This window comes from Myotis davidii, unplaced genomic scaffold (genome assembly GCF_000327345.1).
Source record: "Myotis davidii unplaced genomic scaffold, ASM32734v1 scaffold590, whole genome shotgun sequence".
In the NCBI taxonomy this organism is placed as follows: domain Eukaryota; kingdom Metazoa; phylum Chordata; class Mammalia; order Chiroptera; family Vespertilionidae; genus Myotis; species Myotis davidii.
Genome location: NW_006282381.1, coordinates 94,403 through 99,786, shown reverse-complemented (window position 1 = coordinate 99,786; position 5,384 = coordinate 94,403).

Here is a 5,384-nt window from a genome sequence, read left to right as displayed (position 1 = left end):
GTGGCCCTGGGGTGTGGGATCCCTTCTGTTTACGGGAAGCTGCTGGGGTCTGTGGTGCTGTGGTGAGCAGGGCAAGGCAGACAGGACTGGCCAGGGAGGGCCGGAGGGGCTGCAGCAACAGACAGCAAGGACAGCAGCCTCCTCGGGGAGCCTGGGGCTCAGCCCTGACTGCACACGGATCTGAGCTTCACGGGGCAACCCCCACAAATGCTGGTTCCCAGGCCCCGGCGGGAGCTTCTATGCTGGGGTCTGTGGTGCTGTGGTGAGCAGGGCAAGGCAGACAGGACTGGCCAGGGAGGGCCGGAGGGGCTGCAGCAACAGACAGCAAGGACAGCAGCCTCCTCGGGGAGCCTGGGGCTCAGCCCTGACTGCACACAAATCTGAGCTTCACGGGGCAACCCCCACAAATACTGGTTCCCGGGCCCCGGCGGGAGCTTCTATGAACCTGGGCGGAGGGTGGAGGGGCCACGTCAGCATTTTGGAAAGCTCCCCCGTGGAGCTGGAGGACACTCTTCCACACAGACTCCCCACCCCACTCCGTCCCCAGTCCGAGCGCTGGTCCCACGAGGCTCCCTGGAGAGGATGGGTATGATGCAACCCTGGTGTCGTGAAATAGCCGGGTAAGAGGATGCGCTGCTCGTCGGCCTGATTCACAACACCAGCTGCAGCAACCATACCAGAACTCCGCCGGCTTCCTCCTCGACGAGGCTTCGTGGCTTCCAGGCAGCGGTGGCCTCCCCCCACCCCACTGATGGCTGCCCCGGACCCGCATGGGTCCCTGCCCACGGGGGGCTCACAGACTTGAGGACTCCGGGAAGGGGGAGCAGACACAAGCCCTGCGCAGGGCAGCAGCAGGCAGGGTCACCCTGGAGGGGCCAGGCCCTGGGAAGGCCTGGGGAGCTGGAGGCTGGATTGCAACCTCCCCAGCAACCAGGACAAGACGCTGGGGCCTCCCCTGAGCCTTGCCGACCACGGAAGTGTGTCTCTGGCATTCCCAGTCCTCCTGCCTGGACGGTGGTGTAGCGGTTGGACACCAAAGGACCTTAAAGCTACTGGCAGCCAAAGCCAAAAGGTGTGGGAACGGGCTTGATGACTTAACACACTTTCATTGTTAAAGGAAGGACTCTGGTGTGCTTTTGTTTGTTTGTTTTCTCTCTCTTCATGGTCAGACTTGCTTTTTAAAACCTATTTAGCCAACATTCATTCCACAAGTAAATGCAGGCATTCGTAACGGAGTGGCCGGTTCTGGGGAGCACAGAGGGCAAGGCGTACTCACTCCCCTCAGGAGCACCTATTTCGTCGGAGGATGCAGAGCAAGAGTCCCTGCCCAGGGCGAAAGGCACTAGTCCCTGGGTAAGAAGCTATCCAGGTTCAGAGAAGGGGTAGGTTCCTCTGGCTCAGGCAATGGTAGAACGGGGTGGTAGGATAAAGGCAAAAAGGAATAAGCATTCATTTCATGAGGGAAGTGGCCAAATGTTAGCTTGGAGCTTCCTGGCAGCCAAGGCAAAAAGTAGATTCATGATCTGTGGTCACTCTCTGATAAAAGAGTGAGATTTCATTTCCCCCCCCTCTTACTCTTCTGATAAAGAAGTCTCCACCAAACCTTTATCCTTCCGTCCAAGCTGAGAAAACCTTTTTAAAATTATTATTTAATATATTTTTATTGATTTCAGAGAGGAAGGAAAAGGGAGAAACATCAATGAGAGAGAATCATTGATCGGCTGCCTCCTGCACGCCCCACCCTGGGGATGGAGCCTGCCACCCAGGCGTGTGCCCTGACTGGGAAGCAAACCGTGACCTCCTGGTTCATAGGTGGATGCTCAACCACTGAGCCACACCAGCCGGGCCAATCTGGTCCCAGCTCTTTAGCTACCAGAAAAGGGGGGGGGACCAACCCATCCTCCACTGTTCCAGACAACGCTTTCTGTTAGGGGCAGGCACTAACTTTTATTAAAAACGAACAAGGCGCTGGGTGTGGGGAGGAGCTGCTCAGGGCGGACAGCAGACACCCAGAGGGAGCCGGCCTTCGCCCTGGCAGTCATCAGAGGCGGGCTTTTACAGAAACCCACCTTCAGAGGCTCCCCGCAGCTCAGACGGGCTTTCCCACGTCACCTGCCGCCCTCATCAACATCCCAACGCAGAATCCCAGGGGCCTCCTGCTGGTGGCCGCCCAGCCTCCCAGGGCTCAGCTGCAAGGTGACACTTGCCATTCGGCTGCATTTGTGCTGAAGTGGGGGAGAGGGGTGGGTCTAAGGGGAGTCTCCCCTCCAGACGGGGTTGCTTGGCTCGGGGTGCAGGTCCCACAGGGCAGGAAGTTTGAGGAGTGGAAGTCGGGTTCTTGCCCACGGTGAGCTCCGCTAGCAGCAGCGCTGAGCACTGGAGAGGCTCGGGACAAGCCCTCGGGGCACATGACCGCCAATGGTGGGCACAGGGAGGCGGGACAGTTGGAGCGAGGAAAGAACGTCCTAGATGAGGGGCCAGGGACTCCCCCCGAGCTGTCAGAGGTCATTCGCTTGTGATTTCCTGGGGAACGTGACCCTAACCCCCCAACATACACACAGTGGTGCTCTCCAACTGGAGCCATGTTTACTAGTTAGCCAGCAACACCAAGGACCTGCGGATGACCGGCTGTGACCCTGGTGGGTGCCCGTTTTTCCTAACCGGTTAGACTTCTCATCTCCCCGTTTAGTGCATCTCAGACACTGCGATTTGTGGGCAACCCGTGTGGAGGAGTGGGCAGGGTGGGCAGGGGGTTGGCACTTAGAGAGGCCCAAGGCCTAGCCCACTTCCTGCATCTGGTCAGAACAAGGGGTCATGACCCTGTTCTTGACTCGGGGGATGAAAGGTCACCTGGGGAGCTTCGAAAAAAAGTTAATGCCAATGAAGCCAGAAGCTCAGGGGGCAGGGGCTTGGAAATCTGTGTGTTTTTTTTAATGTTTTTGTTGATTTCAGAGAGAGGAAGGGAGAGGGAGATAGAAACATCAATGATGAGAATCATTGATCTGCTCTCTCTGCATGCCCTCTACGGGGGACCGAGCCTGCAACCCAGGCATGTGCCCTGACCGGGAGTCAAACCGCAACCTCCTGGTTCACAGGTTGATGCTCAACCACTGAGCCACACCAGGTGGAAATCAGTGTTTTTGTCAGAGCTCCCAGGGCTGAGAACGAGAGCTCTGAGGAGGAGGGAAGGTGAGCTGACTGAGGCTGCGCACAGCACAGTCTGGCTTCTTCATAAAGGCAGTGCCTCCCACGCTGTGAAAGGTTTTAAAAGGAGCTCATGTCGCCTGGGGAGACACATGAATTCATAACTGGCCACGAGCTCTTTGTGCTAGATTCCTTGCCCAAGGCCCACAGGCAGCCTTTAATCATTTATTTGTACGGACCCCAGATCGGACCTCCCCTCCTCTCTCTGCCTTATGGACCGCACCTCCCCAGGTGAACCCCACCACCACACACTCACCTCTTGAGCAAAGGTGGATACCCTGTTACGGTCAGGATTCTGCGTGGCCAGGGAGGGCTGCACGTGCGGCCTTTGACCCCTGGCGGGTCCCCACCTGGCTCCAGGGGCCCCCCACTCACCTGAGTCCTGCTGTCCCTCCTGCTTCAAGGTCGTCAGGGTGGTTCACGGCTGCTTGACACCGCTGGGGCCAGGCCAGGAGCCAAGCCGGGCTCCCTGTACCCGGCTACGGAGACGGCCACGCCCACACCATGCCCGCGTCTGCAGGTCTGAATCCCATCACCTGCTCATGGCTCCCTCACCCCCGCACCCTTCACCCCCCACCTCCCACCTGGCCCTTTCACTCATTTCTTACGGCTTCCTATTTTATGATGGTGTGTGCGTGCCTGTGCACACACCTTCTCTCTCTTCCCCAACCACACCTAAGCTTAGGAAACTAGCAGGGGCTGCACGTCAGTCTCAAGAGCACCCGTAGCTCTTAGCCCTGCGGGCCCTGGCGGTTCCGGAACGGCGATGCTCTCACGCCAGCCTGTGGAGAGAGACGCACTTTTACAGGCAGAGGCCGTGGCTGTCCACTCTCACCACTGAAGTGTAAGCTCCTGGAGGGCGGGGGGCTCACTCACTTCCCCGCGGTGTCCCAGTGCCTGGCACAGGGCAGATGCTCAGACACGTGCTGAACGGCATTCCCCACCTTGAGTCAACAGGAACCCCAAGTCGAATCTGACGTGTCCATATCTGTCCCCTAATAGTAAGTTTTTAGCCTCAACTTGTTGACCTCATTTTGTCTCGAGGGGAAAAAAAAGGCCAAACCTGGGGTAGGGGGTCGCTGATGCCGCTCTGTCACCCCGGGAAGGACCTGCTGTGAAGGACAGGAGCTGAATGGAGGACGCACCTCTACAAGGCTGGGAGCAGGCGGCCTAAAGTGACCTTTCCTGAGGGCTCACGGGGTGACAGGTAACAGGGAGGCGATTTTAGAAATGGACTTAATCTTCCCAGTTGGCTGCTGGGTTAGAAACTGGCACCCTGCTTTATACCTGAGCTAACTGGCCCCGCGAGGACACAGAACTTGCCCTCAGTCACAGGATTCCAGGGGATTCTAACCCAAGCCCAGCCCAGCCCAGGGTTGGTGGCTGTCTCCTGGAAACTCTGGGCCCTGAAGCCGGGGCTGCTGCTCGCTTGCTCCGGGCTCTGCTCTGAGAGCCTCGGGTCTCGGCTAGTCCCCACTCTTCCTCCCCCACCCCCATTGGTGCTGAGTTCTTTCCTTTGAGAATTTAGTTTTCAAAGAATTTAGCCTCCAAATCCTTCTGAGTCCCGTGCTTTCCAATGCTAACGACCACCGGGCCCGCTCCCAGAGGGCCACCTCTCTACTGCTGGCTGTATGGGAGGAATCCAAGTGCCCTTTTTGGTTTGGTTTAATTTTTTTTTTAAACGCAAGGCAGCTGATCCATCAGGCTGCCCAGCACGAGGCTCAGCCCAGGGACCACACTGCGGGCGGGAGGGCCCCTGGGTGTGAGGGTGACTGACACCCCCGGGCGGGGGCATGGGGGACAAGGCGTTTGCAACAACCGAGGAAAGCATTTCCGCCGAGCGCCTCGGGCCTCCTTTCCTGGAATGTCCTTAGCACAGTGAGCTCCGGGGCGCTGGGCCTCACTGCCCACCATCCATCCCCAAGCTTCCCTGTGGCTGTTTGCTTCCTGGGGCACCTATGGAGACCTGGCCTTTCCTAGGGGACCACTGGGTGCCCCTCGCATTGGGGTGACCACCTGGCTGAGGACACTCTGAGAGGCCTCCAGTTTGGAGAGCTGGATAAACCGCCACACTTCACCACAGCGGCCACTGCGCCACCGCCCCTGCCCCTCAGTGGTTTCCGCTCCGGGCCACAGGCTCGCCAGTCCCTGCCCCGAAGGCAGTGCCATCCCAGAAGCCA